Consider the following 26,640-nt stretch of genomic DNA (forward strand, 5'->3'; position numbering starts at 1 on the left):
AAGGAAGGAAGGAAGGAAGGAAGGAAGGAAGGAAGGAAGGAAGGAAGGAAGGAAGGAAGGAAGGCAGGAAGGCAGGAAGGCAGGAAGGCAGGAAGGCAGGAAGGCAGGAAGGCAGGAAGGCAGGCAGGCAGGCAGACAGGCAGACAGGCAGGCAGACAGGCAGGCAAACAGGCAACAATGCTAATCTTGCACATACAAAGGCTACTAAATGACCCAACTCCTCATAGATGATCAACATCTACAGCTGTCAAACTATGATAAAAATTTTAATCTCTGCACTTTAATGACATTGTTACTTGAAAATTAAATGAAATGACCATTCAGTTCACCTATAAATCTCTAGTATTTCACACACACACACACACACACACACAATCAGTCAAATCTGAGTGTGTTGACACATGCTTTTAATCCCAAAATTGGGAAGCTGGCATAATAGGATTTGCAAGCTGATACTGGCCTAGGCTACACCGTGAACCTTGTTTCAAAAATACAAACACAAATGTACTAACAACAGCTTGTGGGTCGGGAGTGTATCTCAGTGGTTGAACCCTTGCCTGACATGCACAAGCTCCCATGTGTGATCCTTAGCTCAGCTCAAACATAAAAGACCACCGCCAGAAGCAATGGACATAACACAGAAAGGAAAAAAGACTTACTCATCTATACTTGGACTCTGCTCAGCTTTTGGTGCAAATTAGAAATCTGGTGTGCATCCTAAGGCCTCTCAAAGGGCATGTGTTACCATTGGAATGGTTCTTGTGGTTCCACAGGTCGTTATGGGGGCAGAGCATGAACCATGTGTTAGATTTTTAAGTAACACCAATATCACCACCACAATCTTGGAGTTAGATTAATCTTTGAATGCTATATAATCCAACACGTGAGTTTTCCCAAATTGGAAACCAAAATGTAAAGGAAACAAAAATGGGTAAAAAGTTGTAAAATACAATTTCGTAATTTCAATTTGTATTGTGCTTCATCCAGCTGTATGAAGAATGAACTTTTTATTGTTGTTGTTGTTATTGTTGTTGCTTTAAAAGAAAATGTCCAAGAAAACTGCAAAATTGAAGTATCTGATATCTACTCCTTTGTGGCTTTCTGCACAGTGACTTAGTTCTGGTTGTGTGGGTGACTGACTTAGGTTCAGTTATATGAGCTGTTCTGCAGTCAAGGCTTGGCCTTCAGTCTGTCCAATGGAAAAATTAGGTCACGTGCTTCTGATCTTCAAACAAGTTGGTCAGGACTGTTTATCCAGAAGTTTAACAGTCTCAGTGGAAACTGGGATGGTTTTTGAGGCACTAGGCTGAGCACTGACACAATAATAGTACAATAATAGTTTTGTGAACCCCACAATCTGGTCAAGGAACTTCAAGTTATGATTGTGGTGTGCCAGTGTAATCTATTATAATTGATTTAGAAAGGTTATGTAAATTAGCAAATGCTGTGTGTGTGTGGGTGTGTGGGTGTGTGCATGCATTTACATGGTTATAGTTTAATGGATTTAGTATGTATATATAAATGTATATTATTAAATGTGGGGATGAAGCTGCTTTGGGAGACAGAAAGCAAACAAAGATGATGATGTGCACCTGCTGGCAGTGGGTAAGAGACGACCCTGTGACTAGCACATGCCTAGAAAAAGAACTCAAGAAAAGAGGTGTGGTAGAGACTAACTCCTTTGCTTTATCCACAGCAGGTAAGAGCATTCTCCTCTAAAAATCTGGGAGCCTCTCTGGGGTGCAGATGTAATAGACTTCTCTTCTGGCTGCAGATGTAATAGACTTCTCTTCCTTGTCTTCAAGCAGACTTAGAACTGTCCCCACATATGGAGTTATTTTGCTAGCTTTGATCTTACTTCATTGCACAAGTAGCTAAAATCCACCTTCATTTGTCATTTAGTCAATGATTCTGAGAATCTCAGAGGCTTTGAGGTTTCTGAGGTCTATGGAATCATTGAGATGGTGTTTCACAAAATTATGTAAGGGGCTTTCAGACTTTGGGGCCTGAATTTTTTTTATTAAGATCATAAAAATATTCAGTACAGGAATTTGAAGACATGTATATTAGAAATGAAGTTGCTATGCCTAATGAGAATTACATGGGAGTAAGAACATACAATGTTAGATGTTGTAAGATTAACCCAACCCCAGTGATTTGGGGTTACCCAGAAAGCTGGTCCACTACCTCCTTCAGGTTTAGAAGGTTTGATAAACTATAGAAAATATATCTTTGGAATATAGCCAGATATCTCTCATAGGGAACAGTTAGATATTTGAATTTCATGAAAGTGAAGATACAGGCTAGTTGATCCCTCCTCATTAAATACATATGCTTCTGGATCTATTTAGGTCTGAATTGAGGTCTCCCACTTGACTCTGTAATAATCCGTTTTCTTGTCCTTTATAAAATGGCAGGAGTCAGGTACTTTATGAGATACACAGAAGGATCTGTGCCACCCGTTCTGTGCTCCACCAGAGTCTGAGAAGTCCACAGAAGGTATATGAGTCAAAGCTTCTCCTTAGTCATCAGGTCACTCATAAGTAGGAAAAGCATCATTTCACAGTGACATTATGGTTCCGGTGCTCTACCAAGTGCACTTCTGAGGACAAACCCAAGAAAAGAAGGCCGAGAGTTGTCAGTGTGACTAAGAAAGCCTGCATTTTGGAAGCAGGAGAGGCATAGCTCAGCAGTGAAGAGCACTTGTTCTCCCAGAGGGCCAGAGTTCACCTCACAGTACTCAAGTCAAGTTACTCATAACTGACTACAATTTCAGTTCAGAGACCTCCGGCCTCTGAAGCAACCTATACTCAAACACACACACACACACACACACACACACACACACACACACACATTCACATAGTAAAAATAACTTAAAAGAAAAAGCCTACTTTTAAACAAGATTTTAGGACTTGAGAAATAACAATGCAAACAACTAAGGTCTATAGAAGAATAGAAAAAAATATGGTAGTAAGAAACAGACTAGCAATCAAAGGCTAGATAGCAAGAAAAACAATCCAAGAACCTTGTTTGAGTATTGAAAGTGAACAGATGAGGAACCATGTTCCTGTGAAGAGTAGGTTGCCACTGAGCCTTCTCTCCAATCCTGTCAACCTCATGCTTAACTCTACTGTGAACATAAGCCATTGGGTATATTTGATTATTGCCAGCTGAGTCCCCCACAAATGTCACAAGTTAGAGGACAAAAGAGAGAGAGAGAGAGAGAGAGAGAGAGAGAGAGAGAGAGAGAGAGAGAGAGAGAGAGAGAGAGAGAAGAGTTAATGATTTAGACAGAGCTGTAACAAGAGCAGTGTTTGTGGAGGTTTGTCCACAAGCTGTCAGAGAGTCTAGAGGAGTCTGCCAGCTGGGAAAAGGCCAGCTAAGAGCCCTATAGTTAACTACCTTCCCCAGTCACAGATGATCTTACTCAGTGGAAAGCAACAGAGTGCTCCACACAGATGCCCCCCCACCCGATATAAACATATACACACCCTCCAACTTTGCTGAAGAACAGTTGAGATCATCTGGATACCCCATTCCTGACTTTCTGTCATGTTTCTGCTTTTCTCTCTCAGTTTTCCATATTGTAATTCTCATTGTTATGTTCTAGAGCATTCCACACGAAGACATTGCTGATGACCCTGCATTCAAACATGGAGGAGACCTGTTCCCTTTCCTTCTTCTTGCAACTACAACGTTTGACAGGAGGAAGTCATCAGCACTATTGTAACTTCACAGGGCATCAAAGAATAACATGAAGAATAGACTCATGGGAAGCCACGTTTGCAAAGACCAGGTTTCTAGTACTACAGGAGCTAAACTCTTGGTTCCAGAGCTTGTAGTAGTTGTCAGGTTTTTTTGGTACCTGGTTTGTCAGTTCGTGGTCCAAAATGTGTCCCCTCATATTATAGTCACATCCTTTATTTCCCTAAAAAGACCTCTATAGGTTAAAGTTTTCCCTTGTGCTTGAGGCATCTCACTTAGTCCTAGTACACTGGCCTATGGGCAGTCATGGTATTCTATTATTAGTTTCCAGTCATATATGTACTGATATAAGAAATGTCCCAAAATTTTTGACTATGATAAACACAACCATTAAGAAGAGTGGGTTGGGGAGCGGAGGGAGGGGATTTTTGGAGAGGAAACTAGGAAAGGGGATAGCATTTGAAATGTAAATGAAGAAAATATTTAATAAAAAAATAACAAAAAAGTATCCATAGGAAGCTATGTCTTCAAACACTTACATCCAGAGGATTAAAATTAATGTCTGAAGTGTAACAAGTGTAGAAATGTTAGATCTGTATATAGTACCTCAAGTTATCTTGAGAACTTGAAACTATAATAGGAGTTAGAGATCACCAGTGAGCAACCAGACCACAGTATAGTAGATATGAGCAATTTTAAACCAGCATGGGAAACAACATCATGAGTGCGATTAAATGTCCCCACTGAGAAGTGCATTCAGGTAAGTACACTGCTATGCACTGAACTCAGTATCATGAAAGGTGTGTGTGGGGGGGGGGGAGGAAGACAAGAACAAACAAGCAAAGAAAAGCTAGGTACCATGCTAGCTAAAGAGAGCAAAAATGAAATGTCCAGTGTATGATTCCAGTCTATACAGAATATAAATGGCTTAATGAATGAAATGGTGGAAATCAGAGTAACAAGTTACTGGCAGTAGCAGAGAAACCTTTCTCTTTTACCAATCTATGATCTATGATCTATCTATCTATCTATCTATCTATCTATCTATCTATCTATCTATCATCTATCTATCTATCTATCTATCTTCTATTATCTATCACCTATCTACTATCTATCTATCTATCTATCTATCTATCTATCTATCTATCATCTATCATCTATCTATATCTACTATCTATCCATCTATTTATCATCTATATCTACTATCTATCTATACATCTATTTATCATCTATATCTACTATCTATCTATACATCTCTCTACCCTCTATCTACCTATCATTTATTTATTATCTATCTACATCTACTATCTATCTATCTATCAATCTATCTATCTATCTATCTATCTATCTGCTTTTCTACAAGCCTCAAGAGAGACTATCAATTGGTGTAGAAAGAGTCTCTTTAGGGAAGGAGAATCTCTGTACTATTTACTCCCACAGTTCCAAGGCCTTTAGTAATTTGAGAAGACTGAAATTGCTTATATAGTCAATCCATGTGGTTCAGCGCTTCATATATTATAGATACTTAATAAATACTACCTAATTATTTAAAAATAGGGGGAAATGCCAGAACATTTCTGAAGACTATACCACATAGCTAATAATGACATACAATAAGTGCCTCCCGGGCATCATGGTGTATGCACATTCTGAATGAAAATAAAGAAAACCAGGAGCCCAATCTTTTATTTTCAATATCTGTCTGCAGAATATATGCACACAGAGTATATTTAGAAGGCCATAAAAGTCAGCACAGGATTGAACAAGACATTCATATGGAAACATTTTGCAAAAGTAAAATCCTGTCCAATGTTAACATTATAAATGCTCAGTAGGTGGTGAGGCCTGTGGTTGTCCCAGCAATTTTGTAACATGAAATCACATTTTGTTGGTCAGTGGTAGAAGAATTTCCTAGATGCTACCATTGCACTTCAGCAGGAGAGACGTTATTCCTTTCTCACACCCCTGTCCTGTGTCGTGAGAGCAATGCCTTTGAGTTGATACTCACTGATGTCAGTTCAGGAGACCTGTTGAAGCCTCAGTGTTTGGGTTCAGCATGTCACGGATCTTAAACAGCACTGAGGTAAGAGACGATAAAGGGGGGAGAAGATGAAGATGGTGTGAGAATAGACAAAGTACAGGACAGACTGTCTGCTGTCCTAACCAGCTTCTCTCTTCCTCTGATAAAACACTGATCAAAACCAACTTGGGGAGGAAAAGTGTTCTTTATCTCATGCTTACATCACAGTTTATCATGGAGGAAAGTAAGAGCAGGAACTCAATGAAGGAACTGGAATCAGAGACCAAAGCAAAGACCATGGGGGAACTCTGCTTACCTGCTTGCCCACCCTGAATTATTCAGGCTGCTTTCTCATACTACCCAAACCACAGGCCAGGAGGGGGCACCATCCAAAGTATGCTTGGCCCCCCTGCTCTCCCAAATCAATCATTAATGAAGAAAAGGTCCTGAAGCTTGCCTATAGGCAAGCTGAAGGAAGCAACTAATTAATTCAGTATTCCCTTTCCCAAATGATTCCAGTTGTGTCAAGTTTATAAAAAATAAATATAATAATAATAATAATAGCACAGCTGGGGGAAGAATATATCTAGAGCAGAAACATGGACGATCACTGGACATCTCTGGAAGTTTTTAAAATGTTAACTTAGAAAAAGCCTAAAGAAAAAGTATCAAGCCGGGTGTGGTGGCACACGCCTTTAATCCCAGCACTCGGGAGGCAGAAGCAGGCAGATTTCTGAGTCCGAGGCCAGCCTGGTCTACAAAGTGAGTTCCAGGACAGCCAGAGCTACACAGAGAAACTCTAGAAAAAAGAAGTTTCAAATAGCAAAGTTACGGAAAACTAGAAAACTACTGTCCCTGCCTATTTGCTAAGTGTTGGCTTTCTGATAGTAGTATCTCCTTCCTCCTTCTTCATTCTTGCTCTGTGGAGGACATTTCCTGAGAGAACAATGGTTCCTTTGGTTTTACCTACAGTGGCTTTGTCATCCCCCTGGTCCATTTTACTTTTGATATATTAAATTCCCTGTGGTTGTTGTTTTCCCCCTAAGGCCACCTACATCTTAGCCAAAGGACTCTGGTAATTTGGTTTGGATTCACCTTAAATCCTTCCACTCTTTTCTTGTCGAGTTTTCTGCCAGGGACAGGATGGGAGTGAGCCAAAGCCTCTTGTGCTCCAGTGCCGCCCCACTGCCAAAGAAGGCTGCTCAGAGTGGGCTCCCCTGCGTGAAGCAGGCTGTCCCCTGCGGTGCGCTTACTGTTGCACTTTCTCCAGCTCTTTCCAGCTGTCACACGTCCAACCACAGGTACATTTCTCTAAGGAACTCTTGACTGGAGGGAACAGGAGGCTCAGTAAGTGAGCCATTTGTTCCACAAGTGTCTGCCAGGGACACGGCTGCCTGCTTCACTCAGCCTGCACCAGAGCAAGGAATGCGCCATCTGAGGGGCAACAAGGCATGGTTTTGTTTGTGTTTTTGTTCTGTTTTGTTTAACCTACAGATTTGGACTGCCTCTCTTCCTACCGGAGTGCTCACATATAGTGGGCTCAGTCATTTAAATTCCGTTCTGAATCTCACCACCTCTTAACTTCACCAATATTGAAGAAACATCTCACCTCTGGAGGATGCAGTTTCTCAGTGTAGTTAAAATTTCCAGGGTCACCTTCCAAGTGTTTTAGATGCAGGGACTGTGTTAATGGAGGCTAAAGTGCTCTGCAAACTGTGAAAAGCTATACGTTCATGTTTTTAAAATGCAAATTGCTCCCTAGGTGGAAAAGACAAAGTGGCCCATAGCATTAGACATGCCGTATTCACATTGCCTCACTTATTGGACCTCACAGACTTCAATTGCAGAAATGAACATGATATTAAAATACCTTTGGCTTTTCTTTATTACAAATATTTGACAATTTTGGGTTAATTTTTCATAGAGAGACCATGTTCACACGTACTGTGGGACCTGGAATCTTTTCTGATTGACCTATTATTTCACTTGAACACTGACTTTTCTGAGAAAAAAAAAAAAAAAAACGTTTGTATTTGTTAAATATCTGTCCTGTGTGAAACAATGCCTTTATGCAGAGAGCATCGTGGTTAATAACCTACATGCAGACCCTTCTATTACACATTATTCTATTACACATTATTATGGTGACAAATCCTGTTGTAATCTCCTTCATGAACTACCCTTGACTGATAGGATCAGCCAATGTAGATGCAATTGATCTGTGAATCAGATGGACACTGACACCTCTTTGTGAATGCCAGACTCTCTGCAGACTCGGGGAGAATGTGGGCAGAGGTGAATGCAGGTAGCAGGCAAATTGTGTAGCTCTACTGTGTTACTGTAAGTTTGATTGTAGAGCTAATTAGTTTGTATGACTGTCCTGTTTGCAGGAATTACATTTGAGATGCATATTTGCTTTTTTATGAAATCAGTTAGCAGCCGAGAAAGCCACTGAAATGAAAAAAAAAAAAAGAAAAACTAATTGAAAGTAAGAGGAAATTACCTGAACATACATTGCCAGTAAATTAAATTAATTGAAGGTAATTGATAGTGACTGGAATTAATAAAAGTAATAGAAACAAATTGTACTTAATTGAAATTTATTGAAATTGAATTAAACTCAATAACTCAAAGTCTATTAAAGTTAATAGATTCTAATTGATATTAATTAGAGACAATGCTTAGCAATCGCAGACCATTCTTAAAGGCCTCCCACTGCATTTGAAACCATATGATTGTCCTCAACATGAAAAACATTAAATTCTACAAGGCAGGGGGAGAGAGATTCATAGGGAAAAACTACTGCTTTGGAATTTTCGATTTCTCTGTGGAATAGCTGAATTAGAAAAATTTGATTCTGGTGACGGATCTTCCCCCCTAAAGACTTAGCAAGATAAAAATGGTTTCAGTACCGTGGAGGAGACTTTTATTAGCATTTAATGAGAACATTTTACCTCTTAAAACATTAGGCATGATTTGGTAAATACTCTGAGAGTACACGCTGTATTTTAGCTGCATTATCCATTCCTTTGACTTTCTGTCTCCTTGGCTTAGGAATCATCAAGGTTAAGAATTCCTGGAAAGAAACTGTGTCTGCAAGGGCTGATTAACTGATCATAACTTTAGTGAGTTAGGGAGATTGGAGTGTTGCTAGTCTACAGCCAAATTGTCTTTGGGCATCTAAATACCCACCCTAACAGCTGTCTATTGCCCATCCCTGTAAATGATGTGACATCTTTTCTGACCTTAAGTAGATCCTTTGGAAGCTATTAAACGTCTAGTTTCTACAAACCAAATGGCTAGCAATGCTGTCATATAGCATTTAAGGCCTAGAGAAGAGAACTGAAGGATTTGAATTTTCAGGTTTTTTCCTCTTTGGCCTTGAGGCTTTGGGAGAGGGAGCCATGCCTGTTCTCATGATGTGGAAGACAGAATTCTGCTGGCCCATCCATCTACTTCAGCAACACAACATGCAGAGCTCATCTGTAGACGCTCCCACCTTTCTCACATTAACTAATGCTGCTGTTTTCAGAGTGGGTTCTGATTTGTGAGAAACAGTGATTTTCTTCCAAAAGAACTTCAGTAAATTCATCCCATAGGGAAAATGTACAAAGTGACTGTACTGCTTACTGTAGGTGAGGTTTGCTAAGCAGACTGAGAATAAATGCCATGTTATTTGGTTTACATTTGGAGAAGTCACTATTCAGTATACAGTGCTATTCTCATGTACTAGTATATTAGCCAAGGTACTCTAGAATAAAGGAATGTATAGAACACACACACACATACACACACACAAACTGATAACCCAACAGTAGCTGTCTATGAATAGAAGGTCCAAGAATCCAGTAGTTGCCTAGTCCACAAGGCTGGATGTCTCAGCTGGTCTTCAGTATATGCCAGAATCTAGAAAAAGTAAGCTCTAATGCCATTAAAGGAATAGACTTACAAGATGGGGGCAAGAGCAAGCAGGGAACAAGCAAAGGCCTCCTTCTTTGCCTTTAAAAAAGGCAGACAGCTGATGAAGTGGTCCAGATTAAAGTTGGATCTTTCCACCTCGAAGGACCAGATTAGAAGTAACTCTTTGCATTTCAAATTATTTAATTAAGACAAAATCCTTCACAGGTGTGCACAGCCACTTGGGGTTTAGTTAGTTCTAGACACAGTCATATTCACAGCCAAGAAGAGCCATCCTACCTAAGGTAACTCAACTTGTTAAGATTGACCCAGGTCACTCTATGCCTCCTACGAGAACGACTTGTCTCAAGGCATCCGAAGTTGATTCTTTTATCACTGAGTAAGGATAAAGCAAAGTGCATGGGAACCATGTGCTAAGTACCGGAAGCTGCTGACTTACTAAGGGCCATCCCATTTTCTCCTTTCCTTCGACCCTGCAACCACTGGGCCAGTTTTTCGTCTGTCTTGGCTGTAAAAATCATGTCAGGGCTGATGAGATGGCTCAGTGAGCCATGATTCCTACATCTTTATGACAATAGCACTTACTATGTGCATTTTAACCCCAGATTCCACAAGGTGGCAGGAGAGAACTGAATCCTAAGAGTCATAGCATACCTGGGCCTACACACACACACACACACACACACACACACACACACACACACACACACACAAGCACACACCATTATTTAATTAAAAACTTTTAAAATTACTTGTAAACATCAGCTTTGCTTGAAAGTATAAAAATCCACCAACATTTGAATAACTGGTTTTTTCCCCCAAAACTAAATACACATCTTGGTGATGAGAAATTTAGCTATGACTAAAGGATAGGACAGAATCACTACACCTGAGCAATGTCTGACAGAGATGAGACTAGACATATTGTCTTCCCTGGCTAGGATATTAATTCTTGCCTGAAGATCCATGCAACCAGGCTATTGGCTATTCTGCCACCATATTTTCATGGGAAAGAAAGAGAACACCACTTATGTTATGGGAACAGCAATAATTACATACTTTTAGTGGCTATTTTTTATTATCTTTCTCCAGATCATTAATATTTGAAATCTTTAGCCCCACGAGGGAAATATGCATATCTTTCAAAGATCTATTTATTTACCTATTTTTTATGCATGTGCATGTGGCTGCAGGAGTTAATGTGCATTACACACCAGCAGGTAGATGCCCTTGGAAGTCAGAAGAGGATGAGAGATTCCCAGGAACTACAGTTAAAAGTAACCGTGAGCTGCCTAACATAGGTGCTAGGAACCAAACCGGAGTGTATGGGGGAAGAATCTATTTTCAATAAAAAAAAAATTTAAAGTTTCAAGGCAAATAGCTATTAAACCAGAGTAACTGTGGAGCAAACACGAATGCCCATTAATCAGGAATCATCACTCTCGCCCCTAAGTGACTGTTTACACTTTAAAATAAATAGTTTCTTAAAACTTTAGGTACAGAATTCTATTAGACTCTGTCCTGCTTAAACTTCATACAGCTGTCTACAAGACATATTTTTAACTTCAATTTCATGATGTAAACATTAAAACTCTAACAGCCATATCCAAAAGGCTCCATATACTTATGATAAGGTGAAAAAAAGTAGATTGTCCAAACCAAATATTATTTGATGAATAAAGCATTCCAACTGGCAATCAATGTAGTAACGTATTCACATGTTCCAAGAACACGTAAATATTTATCGGTACTGGTCCTGTGTATGTCTCAGTCTAAAAGCGAAGGCAACAAAGCAAAAAGGGCAAATGCAGGGAAGCCAGGGGTGCCGAGTGCCCTGGAGTGGGAGACAGGGGCAGAACCCCTCCTCTTCATTTCTGTTTGCTTGATCCCTCAACAGATCAACAATGGCTACTCACATGGATGAGCGGAATCTTCCATATTAACCCTTGCAGTTCAAATGCTAGTCGTTTCATAATACAACCTCAAAGACAAACCCAGAAAGCTGTCTTCAGAACCATTTGAATATCCCTGAGTTCAGACAAGTAGACACATGAGGTTAGTCATCCAATCTTCATACCAAAGTTCGCATTGTGTATTTCATACTTGTTTATGACAACAGCGATACCAAGTTAGCTACCATTGAGCTTTGAACGGTTTCTTCTGCTAACAAAGTACAAGATATGTGTGGACTATCTATGTTTCACGTTTGCATTGACAAAATTCAAGGTTTTGTTTCTATTTGTGAATAGTGTAGCACTGGGCATATAAATTAGCACTTTCTGCCTCAATTTCTTTGTATTTGAAACGAGAATAGTAACATTTGTTCTTAAATATATTGTATCAATTGAATTAATTTATATGTATAAAGAACCTAGCAGGGAGTAAATTAAATAATCTAACAGAAGAAGTAGGCTGTTAGTCTTCTTGAGGAAGGTAATATCTGATTGCCTACTATCTTATTAGCACCCAGGTCAGAACATTAGATTTTCTACAACATGAAAACCCAGTCACAACAACACATGTGTCTGTGGGTACCTGTGCGCCAAATCCTCGACTTCCTTTACAACTAAGTTTGTGCTTTGCACCAAATAAATATGACTTTAAGTGATAATACTTAATGTCAAACCCAGGTAGTATGTGTCAGAATGACAGTAAAATAAAGTTGACTAAATGCAACTGTTGGGTTTTTGAATTATTATAGACAATGAAAGTTTGTAAGTGAGCCCAATGATATTGTACAAAAATGTGCATCTTCTTCATAAGTGTTGGGGGTCAGAGGAAATGTCTCCAGAGGAAACTCAGACAAGCACTGTTCTCTATTCATATATATATATGGGATTATTTGTTGAGATGTAAATGGGCAAATTCTCTCATTTTTATTTAAATATTTTTATCTTAAAAGCTTGTCTTTGGGGGCTGGAGAGATGGCTCAGTAGTTAAGATTGCTGCTGCACTGGTAGAAGTCCCAGGTTCTGTTACCAACACCCACATATCAGCTCACACCCATCTCTAACTCCAGTTCCAGAGGACTCAGTGCCCTTTGACCTCTATGAGCTTTTGCACACACATGATACACACACACACACACACACTCAGGCATACACATAAAATGGAATAAATGTACGTCTTTTAAATTTAAAGAAAAAAAAATTTCTTTTGCTAACTGAACTGATTTTCGAGGTAAGAATTCTAAAGTTGATTCCAACAACTTTCTTTTGACCTTGTTATATTCCACCTTCAAATGCTAAAGATGTTCTTGGAGAAATCCCTGTAGAGTGTGGGTAGAAAGTTTAATTTTCTGTTCTTTATATATTGAAAAAAAAATCCTTGAATTGGTTTAGTTAGGAAAAATAGCCGAATCTGTAGTTTATAACCATGACCTAGTTAAAGCCTGCCTGCCTGCTTGCCTGCCTTCCTTCCTTCCTTCCTTCCTTCCTTCCTTCCTTCCTTCCTTCCTTCCTTCCTTCCTCCCTCCCTCCCTCCCTTGTCCCTTTCTGTGAACACTCATGCACAGCACCCATGTGGAAAGGAAAGCTTGAAGGACTAAGCTCTCTCCTTCTACTGTGTGGACTCCTGGGATTGCAACTGTGTTGTCAAGATCACTGTTTTATTGACTGAGCCACTTCAATGGCCTACTCTACTTTTCTGTAGACAAGAAAATCCTATTCGAATGCAACAACAGGAGTATGGCTTCCTCTGATCTAAGGGGAATGACCCACCAACCTATTTTCCCTTCTGATTGCTATGCCATGAGGAAACACCTGGCTTGACGACTTTGCCGGATCTCTTCAGAGATCACCCCAAATTGGGAAGCTCCCAGTTTACTAAAAATGACCAGTTTGTTAGGACTGAAGCTGCGTTAAGATCTAATGAATTCCTGCATCAGTCTGGGTTTGCAAAGTGATTTAGAGTGGCCTATTTATTTTTTGAAAAGATGAGTTATCTTTTAAGAATAAATTGTCTCATTTCAAAGTGATGTTCAAATATTCTAAACTGTCATATCACATCCTCATATGAAATATACTTTTGCCCTTTCCTATAAATTTTGTATAACAGAATACAACATTACCCACTAGTCGCTCCTTCTCTCTTCTTCAGATAATCATGTCCTTGGGGTATTATAAGGGAAGACATGCATCCAAGCCACTATAATCCCCAGGAGTGTGATTGCCTTGTGGTAATTATACCCCCTTTCACGATGTCTTATGCTATTATTATGGTGCCTTATTGCTCAAATACCACAGAGATATCACATAATGTAATTACCTTACCTTATCATGCTTTAATAAATAATGTAGGAAGGATGGTTTCTGCAGAAATCCTGTCGACAGAGGCCAAGGATTCAAAGGGAAGGAATTTGTGATATAGCTAGTGGCGATTTCCAGAACCTAGGGAAAGCAACTGAAACATTAACATCAGATATTATGTCACCGTGAACGATTAAACAAATGCATGATTCAGGATATATCAGAGTGTAGCGTGCACTCTGGACACTGGGAGAGCAGACTGCCCATCCAAGTGTGAACATTTGACGCTTACATGCTTTTGTGGGATGAAAAGATCTCTGAGGTGGTATTGTCTGTTGCTAGACCTTCCTATGCCTTTTCATCCAGTGTAATTGTTATAAAGGTGAATCAATATGTGTTCAAAGCGTGAACCATTACATAAAGAATAAGCATCTCATAGTCATTGATTTAATAACATTTAATGATTGTTTCTCTCACTGGCGTTATTGGAGATGCTGCATTTCCCTTCAGCTTATTAAATATGGAACTACTATATTGATCAGTGATCTGGCAGAGAACACTGAGTTTCATAAAAAACACTGTGTACATGGAGAATAACCACCTAACTGCATAATAATATGGATATTATTTACTTAAGCCCTCAAAATATAGCCAGGATAAAGACTCTTATTAAATGAAGGGTAATTTAAGCAACTTTTATTCTGCCTATGCAAAGAAAGACAAAAAGCACAATTTTATTAGAGATGTCATGACCGTGTCGGTTTCAGAAGCTTTGGCGCATGGAAGAGAACATTGTGTTAGGGCAGTGGTTCTCAACCTGTGGGTCACGACCCCTTTGGAGGGTCAAATAACCCTTTCACAGAGTTTATCTAAGGCTGTCAGAAAACACAGATATTTACCTTATGATAACATAGACATAACAGTAGCAAAATTACAGTTATGAAGTAGCAATAAAAACAATTTTATGATTGGAGGTCATGTATTAAACGGTCACAGAATCAGGAAGGTTACAAACCACTGTGCTAGGTTCTCCAAATCAAGGCCAGTGCTTCCCCAAAATCAATGTACTCAAGGATCGAAATAAATGGGGGAGTTATGGAAGAAGGCAACTCATTCATAAAACCTGGAGGTAATATAAATATTAAGTGTGTTAATCATACACAGAAAAATGCAAAACAGAAATAGCCCATATTTTAGGATGCTAGGTGGTGTTGGATTAAATTTTATTTAGTGTCCAGTTGCTAAGTTACAAATGACTAAGCATGCTCACAATAAAAATAAAAAGGAAATTCAAGTAACTGAAAAATGGGATAACAAGAGTGAGACAAGGAGAGAGGATGAGGAAGATGTGCTACGGCATTCTTTCTGTAATGAAGAATATTCATAACTTACAGTAGCTATCCCAGTCTTGACCGCTTTGCATTCCTTGTGGTATCTATGTTGGAATCTAATAGGGTCACAACCACTGACAACTGACTATGGAGCAGGAATGGTATAGGATATTCAATTAAAGTTTTTAAAATGCCTGTTTTCACATATTTCCAACTCAGTGATTTTCCTCTCTGTCTCTCTCTCTCTGTCTCTCTGTCTCTGTCTCTGTCTCTCTGTCTTTGTCTCTGTCTCTGTCTCTCTCTCTCTTTCTCTCTCTCTCTCTCTCTCTCTCTCTCTCTGTGTGTGTGTGTGTGTGTGTGTGTGTGTGTGTGTAGAATGGGGATTCCTAAATGAACAGTGTTTTAGGTTTCTTTTATCAATACAATTAATTTCTACAACCTAAGTGGTGTGAAATAACAAATATACTTGCTGCCTCAGATAAGAAATATAGAGTGACTTAAATTGGGAGCAGGCACAGGCTTGTGGCTCTCCTAGGGACTCTGAGGAGACTACTGCTCCACTAGCTCAAGCTTCTGGAGATGACGTCACCACACCACATGATTGACAGCTCCTCCCTCCACACTAGCTATTGGTGGGCGGTTGGGTCTCTGTCACAGCACCTCATTCTGACTTTCCCTTCTACTCTTTTCCTCTATTTTGGGAAAGCCTTCTGGTTTACATTTTGTGAACCTGGATAATTCAAGGTAATCTCCACAGTTTTGGGTGAACAGATGAGTGAAATTAATTCCCTCTGGAGAGTTGAATTCCCTTTAGTGTACAATATTTTCAATATTTTCTGGAGATTAGGTATAGTCTTCTTTTTTTGGAGAGAGAAACATTATTCAAAGCTTAATGGGTGTGGGGGTATGGATTCTGTTACAAAATGAATTCTATCTTTGACTCTTGGCTGCTGTGATGTGAGTAGATTCCCGGCCAAGTGCTCCCTCCATGGCATGACACCTCGCTACAGTGCTAGGAGCAACAGAGCTAAGTGACCATGGACAGAAACCTCCAGAACAGCAGCAGTTCTCTTCTAGGTTGGTTTATCGTGGGTCATGTGTTTCAGTGAGGGGAAGATGACTAACACAAACAACCATTGTCAACCTTTAGTGCAACCTAACAAAACATTTAAATGAAACAATAAATTATATAATACATTATATATAATTGATAGACATGTATTATATATATAATTACATATTATACAATAGATTATATGCTTATATGATTATATATAAATTTTATATAACATATTACGTAATGTATAATTTAAATTACATATATATACATATATGTCTGTATATATGTGTGTGTGTATACATATACATGTATAAACATATACATGCATAAACATATATATATATGGGCTCATCCAGAGAAGAACAATCAGTAAGTTGGTAGTAAAGTATGCAATAAGCACACATGAAATAAGGTTGAAAGGAGCAGCCCAGGAGGACTGGGTATTCTCTGAAACTCTATTCACAAGCTTCATTCCTTCTTCATAGGTCATATGCATATGGAACATTTCTGAAAATCCACTCTGTTGAGGAAAAAATCTAGCAGTTTTGAAAGTACTTCATCTTACATTTTATATTATCTTACAAACTACCAGGTTTCCATTTGGGATTTCCATACTCAGCTCACTTCAGTTGATTCTACTCTCCCCACAGATACCCCTGCACCTTGCTACCCTCATTCTTCACCATGTCCTTTGGCCTCAGCATTGTCCCTTACACTGTTTTCTATGTTCTACATGCTATAGGTATTTTTTTTTAAATATATGCTATGAGATAGTTTATTGGGTAAAGGCACCTGCTGCCAAACCTAGTGATTTTAGTTTGATTTCCAGGACCTGTTGGTGGAAGCAGAGGACCAACTCCTGTATGGTGTCCTCCTCCCTTCACACATGCAGCATGGCACACATCTCCCACTAAATCAATAAAAATAATAACCCTTAAAGTAATCTTAATAAATGTTTCTAGAATTCAAATTCACATAATGTAGGCAAATCCTTTAAAAATGTGATTAGACTACTTATTATTCTGCGAGCTGTCAGCATCAAACACTATATAGTCTTTATATTAATCTTCATTTATTCTAGGTGCCCATAATTTTCTGAATTTACATGAACTCTTGATCTTCACTGCTGGCTGGACCGTTGCGATGTCATTCATGAACATCCACACATGTCTCTGGGAAATCATATGATTTTGAGTCATAGGTTGCTTTTTTTGTTTTGGTTTGGTTTTTTGTTTTAACTTAGGAAAAATAGTTCTGGAGAAAATGCAGCCATGCTTGAACTTTTCTGTTTCGAAGAGAACATAAGTCATCCTAAAAGAGCTATTTTTATTTTATTTTTAAAGTCCCAAACTTCTCTGCACTCTGATCATATTCGAAGAGCCAAAGCTTGCATGGTTACCACAGGACTCATGCGCATCTGAAATCAAGATTCCCAGTGGGGAAGGACTTAGGTCATGACCTCTGAGAAGACACATAATGTTTGATATATTGACAGGAAATAATCAAATTATAATCCAGCAGATCACTTCCCAACAGACTACAATTTCTGTACCTGCTTCCGTGATTTGTGGAATTTCCCTTGTAACCACTGGATTCACTGGAAGGATGAATAACAAACACCCTACCTCAGGAAATCAAAACTCGAGAGGACGGTGAAAAAAAACAATCACGGGAAAAATAATAGAAGATAGTAACAGCAGTCACAACAAACAGCTTTAAAAGCGAGGTGCATTCTTCAACATTAAACCATAAATACAAGGCATTAATGGTAGCTCACATTGAAAGTTAAACTAACATGAAGCCTCACAAGAGCCTGGACTAGATGATCTGTAGATTATAGAAACAACGTAGGTCTATTTAAACAACCGGTCAGTGTTGACGTTGGGGCTGATTGTGTCTGTCAATCTCCACTGTCCTGCTTCCTTCCCATAACACCATGAGAGCTGTGGCACTCATTTGCCCTGGCTTGCCCACTCCCGGAATCTAGGTTAGACTGTTGTCTCGAATTAGCCAGTAGAATGAAGAAGAGGCGGTGCTGTGATAGCCCTGGAATGGCGAGTGTGCCTGTGTGTGATTCCGCTAAAATCCCAGCATTCAAAAATTAAATGATTTTGTAAATTGGTTTATTTTCTGATGGTGCTAGGGAATGAACCCAGGGCCTGCACATGATAGGCCAATACTCGATCTCTGAGCTATGTAGCCACTATAAAAACATTTTAAACAGTAGATTACTTACAAAAATATTAAGGCATGGATTCTTAAATTTGGCTCATACTGGTAAATCCAACCTGGTCCCTGTTTTTTGAGTTACTGTGCATTTGCACAGTTTTGTAACTGCCCTTGGAATATAGCTGCTGAGGTGAGTGTCATAGAGAATGCCCAGTATGTGGATCTTTTCCAGTAATATTTGCTATTGTTAGAAGGAAATACACAACATCATCTTTACTGCCAGTCCATCGAGTTAAAAGTACTCCGAGATGAATCCCATTCCCACACAAGATATCATTCATCTACTAGATGGAAGAATATGAGTTTTATATATTTACAATATAATTACTAAATATAGACTCGTGGAATAGAAATGACATACTGCAAGGAGAAACCCAATAACAGCATAGTTATAAAAACACTAAAATATTTCAGCAAATCTCAGAAATGATAAAGTGTCAGGAAGAGGGAGAAAATAAAGGCACCGTTAACTCTTCCTGCAGGGGAAGAGGGCTTTTCTAGGACAGAAGAAAAAGCATGGGTAAGTAGAACATAGATATTTATGGACGAACAGCCAGAGGAATTGGGGAAAATAAGCACAGAAATGAAAGCACTTAATCAAACTTCATATTTAACAAGGAAATATAGAATTGTTAATATCTCAAAAAAGCAAATAGCAGAAATTTAAAGGAATACACAACAAAATGAGTTAAATAGTAAGCATCAGAGAGCGGAATACTTGTCCCCATGCTGGTAGGCAGAACTCAAAGACAAAGGAAAGTTGTAACATTTCATTAGACATTACTTTAAAAGGAATAATAAGAAAAAAAATGGGAAGTTAGGAAGATGGCATGTAATGAAGTGCTTGCCTGTAGCATGAGCTCCACAGACTTCACACTGGAAAGCCAGGCATGGAAACAGACATGCTCAGGTCTGGGGAGCTGGAGGGCAGAGACTGGAGGACCCCCGAAGGCTGGCATGGGAATGTGCAGCCTCAGGCTCATGGAGCTGAAGAACAGAGACAGGAGGACCCCTGAGGCTGGCCAAGCAACCTTCTAGCTAAAATGGTGATGTTCCGATTCTGTATAAGATTCTGGCTCCAAATAACGAGTTGGAGGGCAAATGTAGACAGCATATAGATTCTGACCTCCACACAAGTGCACACATGTGTGCCTGTGTGCCTACACACTATGAATATGTACACACCCACACTCAGACAAAAAGCAAAGCATTTAAAGTTTGAGCATAAAGGGTGGAATAATGACACTAAAATACCAGGGATATGCTTCAGTGTGAGCCGGGGTGTCAGACAAATGAGATGAGAGAGAGGCTACATGTACTGAGGAGGACACTGAAGGACTTTAGGCAATGACAGAAAGAAAAATTTATGAAGAAGATATAAAAGTCATAAAGTTGGATGCGCCAGGGAGATAGCAGCAAAAAATATATATAAAGCAAAATATTCAAAATGTACATTGACCTTGATAAAATGCAATTATGGGGAAAGATTTTATTGTGTCATATTCAAGAATTGCACAGATATAACAGACAAGAAATAAGCGATGGTGCAGAGACAGAATAATATGTCCAATAAAGTAGACTTTATGGGTGGATACACACAGCTATGCAATATTACAAAGCTATATTTATGGTAAGAAGAAAACACTTTTGCTTAAGTCTATGATGTATTTGTAATAATTATTAATATCCTACCCATAAATAAAATGGTTCTGTTGAGGAAAACTTTTAGTCTACAATCTCTTATCACCATACAACGTAACATTTAACATAAAATATCCTTTTAAAATTAAGTTTTTAATACTATAAAATAACGTGTTCAAGTACTCCTAGGGGCTGAAGAAAGCAAAAATCTGAAACTGTAAGCAGTCTGAAGAATAAGGGCAGATAAAGGCATCTTTGATGGAGAAATTTGGGTAATTGCTTGGAGAGGACAGAATACCATTTCTTCATTTTTAATCTCCCTTAGTGAGGCATCTTGGAATTGCGAAACTTCCAGTCTAAGGCAGCTGCTCCAGTGTTTTCTGAAGTTTCTTCTCCTTCCGTGTCATACTGACCTCAGTTCACTGAGTTTGTTTGTCTCCCACCACCACCACCACCACCTCCCTCATCTGAATACTTCATCTCCAGGCACCATATTACAATTTGTCTAGCATGCACCAAATAAAGAGATTGTCGTCATATAAGCATTTACTCTCAGCTCTATGCAAAGAAATGTAAAAGACCTAGATATAATGGATGGTATTCTAGGAAAATATAACTTACCATAAAAGGAGCTATGAAGTTTCTTACAGTTACCTGTTTATTAGGCAAAGTGATGTCCATTCCATGAACTTTTTAAACACAAAGTTAAATAATTACTGTCTCAGAGAGAAGAGGCAAAGTCAGCCGCAAACATTGTTTCAGATCAAGTTGCAAATACAAAGTGACAGAAAAAGATTCTCTCAGTGTGGGGATCTGAGCTTGAGTAGATGTCATTGTCATAGTGACAGAATATGTAAAATGTCGGGGAGTGGGGATGGTGGGGGGCTGTTCCACATAGTGAGATGAGAGTACTAAAGCCCCAGTAAACAAACTGGGCTTTACTAAGCAAATTGTTAAGACAGGCAAATAACTCACTGTTCATTTGAGAAGCTATTTGCTAAGGTGAACAAACTGCCCAAGTTTGGCTTCTTAATATCTCAAACCAACAGTGAAGTTGTTTATTGATTTACCACCTTAACTTCCTGGGAAAGGATTTCCTTGAAGCAATAGTAAAGTAATGTTGATATAACAGGTTTGGATGGTCATGTCTGACAGCAAATCGTATTAGAAGTAGGTATTTGCACTTTAAACCCCAAAGTATTGCAGGTGAGATCAGATGATCTCATGGCTTTCAAAATATGAACCAGAGAGCTGAGGGCAGTGAAATCGCCTGTTTTTTACGTTTAAGAATGTACAGAACACTGGATGGAGAAAGAAAACTGCACTTTGCATTTCCTATTTTGAAGCTCAAACAGTAGCATCAAACTCCTACAATTTCAATTTTTCCACAATCCTACACACCGCAGTTGCTTGCGTATTTATGTAAAAATCTAACTTAGGATACAGAACAGCAGAATTCAGGGAAAAAAAATCATGAATAAGAATAGTTAACCCTAAGAAAGGAGGATGCATCACCATGGGTCTATCTATAAGTACAATTTACTGTAGCAATAGTTCTTCAAGGGAAAGATAATGGCCATCTTTATCAATACTACAAGCGCAAGCAACACCAACATTTCTTGTTGAAATTTCCGGTGTCACAGTGAGAGGTTAATAATGATCATACATTACCATCTTGTCCTCGAAGCCAGTCACAGGCAACGAGGGAAAGTGTTGGGTTCCCCAAACCTTCTGAACACGTGACCACTACAGAATGTAAATAGTCTGCTTCTAGATATTTACCCAAATGAAAACATTCGCCTGTTCAAATGAGTATTCAAGAATATTCATAGCCTCTTTATTTGTAATAGTCCCAAACTGGAAAGCATTCAATAGTCCACCGGGAGGATTTAAAAATGTTGTTGTATATCAGGTCACTGTTGAAGACAGCCACGGATATAAACAATTGATACAAATAAAACTATAAATGAATTTCAAAATAATTGTACTCACTAAAATAAGAGACTCTCCAAACACACAAGAACAGTAACTAAAGAGTACATAGTATATGCTTCAGGTTTCTTTAAATCCTATATTGAGAACCAATTTAAAATCCCAGTGGATTAGCAGCTATTTTGACAAGAAGGTGGATCACAATGAGCATGAGGTTATAAGTTGTACATACAGCCATAATCACGACCCTAGCAATGCTCTCATGTGTTTACACAGACATCCCAAGTACCAAACTCTATGCTTTTATCATATGTACATTGTATAGGTTATAATTAAATCTTTTTCCATTATACTCCTAGCTAATGGCCACTGTGTATCTGATGGCATCGTTCCTGGGGTTGTATTAGCAATACATATAAGTAAGAAATGGAAATAGCATGTCAGAATAAAATCAAACAAACAGTATTTTCTTTGGCCTAATTCTACACCTCTCTGTTCATATCTTTAATGGTTGAAAAGAAAACCTAGAATAGACTCATTAGCACTGCCTCCCTGGAAGAAATTCATATTCTATGCCATACCATAAAAAAATGATACTTTCAAAACAACACAAAGGTGAATGCTCAACAAAAGAGGAGTTGCCGTTTCCTTCCCACGGGAAAATGCTAGTCCATTTCAGAATCCTAGGTGGAACCTGAGTTTATCCCAAACTGCTTGACAAGTGCGAGAAAACCTAACTAGATGTGGAGCAAAAACAGTATGTCAATCAAAGGTTTGCAGGATGCCCTGGACAGCAGCATGGAGGGAAGTTGACTGTCAACCTTCCATAGCTGTCCCTACAAGGGAACCCTTGAACAGTTCCCTTCATAAACTGCTGGTAAAACACCATGTTAGAAGTGGCGATGCTTCTCGTTCTGTTCTTTTATCACTGGTTAGCTGTGTCTTCCGGAAAGCTGGTACCTCTTTACGCCCTGGCTCCTAAGGTGGAAAATGTGTGCATATAAAGAACACCTGCCCTACTTATTTTATAGCTCTGCTGTGAATATAAAAGTGCTTTTGAAATTGCTGAGCGCTTTACAGAAAAGGGGGATTATTCTTTGCCTTTATGGGAGAAAAGATTTTATTTCTTAAAAGCACTTAGAGCAATTTGGGTATTTACATAATAGCTAGGAGAGTGCACTTGTAGCAGTAAGACCCGGGGAAAGTATAGATTCCCGGTTGTATATTCCTTTATATCATCTGCAGCCTTTATTTCATTGTTCTACACAAAGCAAGTACTAAGTAATTTTTGATCACATAATTTTGATTCTACCTTTGATTACTGAATGCCCTACTTATGAAGCACTTTTCCTAAATTACTATAGAGTGCTAAGAATCTCTTCGTGTGAATGTGTTAAGTTCTAAATTTGGTGGAAAATTCTTGGAGATGAGGAACCAAGCTATGTCTAAATTAAAAAAAAAAAAAAGACCAGCACAATTTCTATCAAGTAATAGAGCTTGTATAAATGAATCTTTTTATTTTTTAATGAATGAGTTTGAAGCATTTCAGTGGGTGATTAGCAGGAAACGGTGCACTTGTTCAGTTCCCGGAGGCCTTTATGTTTGAATTTAAGTATTTGAAATAAATAGTTTGCACTGATGAAGTTATTTTTTAAAAAAATTATACATATGACCCTCTGAAGGACAAATAATGATATTGCACCATTTCTTTAACAAATAAGATCTATGAAGTGTAAGTTTCCTTTTCGAGAGAGACACATGCTTAGCTTATTCCCCGGCTTATTCTCTATCTGAGAGCTGGAATGCTGTCCCACAGTTTCTGATGAGTTTGAGGATTTGACTCTTATTTGTCTCTTCAGACACAAAAGGTCACGTGAAGTCTCCACAGATGTAAAAAGGGACTGATACCTAGAAGAAACTTGGAAATTTTGTCCCAGGACATGAGGGGAAGTATGATCAGAAACCTAAACCTGTTCTCCAGATCTCAGCTGTGAATCATGGATGGTATTCGAAACGGAAGCCAGTGCCTTTGGTGTTCAGTTCTCAGCACTAACCATTTCATGAGCCTTATTCATCACTGTACTCAACATGAGACATTCAATTAAGTGTGCTCAGGTTTTAATACTGCACGAGATTGGCTATAAACCCAGGAACGCGTGCAGATCACATGGTACTCTCTCCGTTATCTTTTGCACCGTACGTTACTTTTCATGCAAGGCCGTAACTGCATGCTCCTTTATGAGCTGTTTCTCTGGAAACCCAGGCGGTCTCATTGTACATCCACAGCGGGATGCTTGCTGCAGTCACACGAGCAGACTAAACTTCTGGTACCCTGTGAGCATTGCATGAAATGGTAACACTGGAATTCCCTGTCAACATTGAAAATAAACCCCATCACTCTCCTGGCCTAGTTGGGCCTATTATTTTTACATAAGACACTTTGTTTTCTAAATTCCACATTCAAGATGTCCCACTTAGAATGTGGATTTTGACTTTCACTTAAGAGTGAAAGTTAAAGTATCTTTAATTCTCTGAGCAGGAAGCCCATTACCTGGCAGTGTCTTTCTTATTACCTTAGCCAGTCCTAACCATTTCTGGTATTGTGGGACTTCCCCATTCATTATTATTTCTGCATATTTGATTTGGCATAAATCAGATGTGACTGTGTTTGTGAGTTTTGACTATGGCCACTCATAAAAACAAGCCACTGAGGTCAATCTACTACCTAAGATGGTAGAAGTTGTCGCTATCTCCACTCCGGCGGAGACAAGAATGACACAGACACCAAGGCGGGTTCACGCAGCAACTTCTTTACTTGTGGCTTTTTTCCCTACAGTTCTCTTCCCCAGCAGCTTCTTCTTCTACTCCTTCTTGCAGCTTTACTTACAACAACTTCCACTTAGGGCAAGGGCTATATTCCTATACTAATGGCGCTGACCTCATCTCGCTCCACACCACCTCATCCAATCAGAAACATCTTTCTCTCTCTCTCTCTCTCTCTCTCTCTCTCTCTCTCTCTCTCCTCACACACACACACACACACATAATGCTCCAGGCAAGAGCTCAGATCGGTCACAGATAGGCCGACAGATCGGGATCACGATACGCATGCTTTTTCACTGCGCATGCTCAGGCAAGGCAGGAACCATGTGGGGTTCACAGGGCCTGTCAATGGGCCAGAGTGCCATCTTGGCCCATGCGGACGCACCCGCTTCCTGCAAGAAGTGATATTGATACGTTTTCAGACTGAAAGGAGAAGCCATGTGCACGTAGACAGAACAAACTCCTAAACACAGCTACTTACAAACCCCCAGAAATAGATGTGTATAAAGACAAAGCAAGACTTAATAACTTTTATGTGATATTGTAGGATTACAGGGTTATCTCCAAGATAGCATCTCACATAAATCAACACAGGCAAAAAAATAATAATAATAAATTAAAAAATAAATCCTTGAGTTGAATTACAGATGAGATACCAGGGATCCAAGTTTCTAGAACAGTCTCCTTACTCTACCTCTACAATCCTAATAGAGGATTACCATGGAGACTGGGGGTCCACACTCCTCTTTGTGTTTGTGAAACTGTCCCAGGCATTTTAGGGTAACAGGCGCTAATAGGAGTATAACACATTTTGAGCATGAACGTTTAGACTGAAAGTCGATCTGTTAGTAATGCAGTAGTGTCTATAGAGTAGAAAAAGGTAATAAACTTAAATATTAGGTAAATTAATCTTTGCAATATAAAGAATTCATGAAAAAACTATAAAGAAATTTTTCGAAAAACAGAATCTTCCTATGACTTAAAATGTCAATATTTAAAAAATTAATGTCAATACTTTAAAATATAATATCACATAGACAAAAGTTGAAAATTCATTTATCTTATAAAAAGAAAGAATAATTCCAATGAAAAAAATAAATAATTTTAAGAATAAAACATTTTAAAAGTTTCACAATTAAAGTATAAAATGCTATGAAGTAGTATAGTCAATAGAAGGTGGGGAATAGAGAAGATGAACATGGAAATAGTTGTGACACCAAGAAGGAAGAAATAGCTAACCTTTCCATAATGAGAGTCAATCACTTGTAAGAATCAAATGTCAGATCGATTCATTTTAACTGGCAGTGAATATCAAGCTAAGATCAAGTTACACATTACAGATTTACAGGGAAAATTTTAATTCTAATGTTCAGTAGACTATTATTTAAATACCAATGTGAAATAAAGATATTTTTAAACTTCATATATAAGACTTCAGGAGTCTAGAAACCCAGGCTTTCCAGAGTTCCATTAAATTGATATTCTCGGTAAACACTGGCTCAGCATAGATCAGAGGTCAATGCCATCCCTTTAAATATTCCAAGTTAAATGTAAAAAGTGAGTGAAGAATAAAAATACACAGAAGGTTTAAAAATAACTCCATTGGAAAAAATGTAGTTTTAGCTACAATTCATAGCACCATAAAGGATAGGTATAGAGTAAGGGACTAGGCGGTGTGTGTGTGTATGGATGGATATGGATTGAACAGGAATCGGGGGAAAGAGGGAATTG

Source organism: Mus caroli, chromosome 18 (assembly GCF_900094665.2).
Source record: "Mus caroli chromosome 18, CAROLI_EIJ_v1.1, whole genome shotgun sequence".
NCBI lineage: Eukaryota > Metazoa > Chordata > Mammalia > Rodentia > Muridae > Mus > Mus caroli.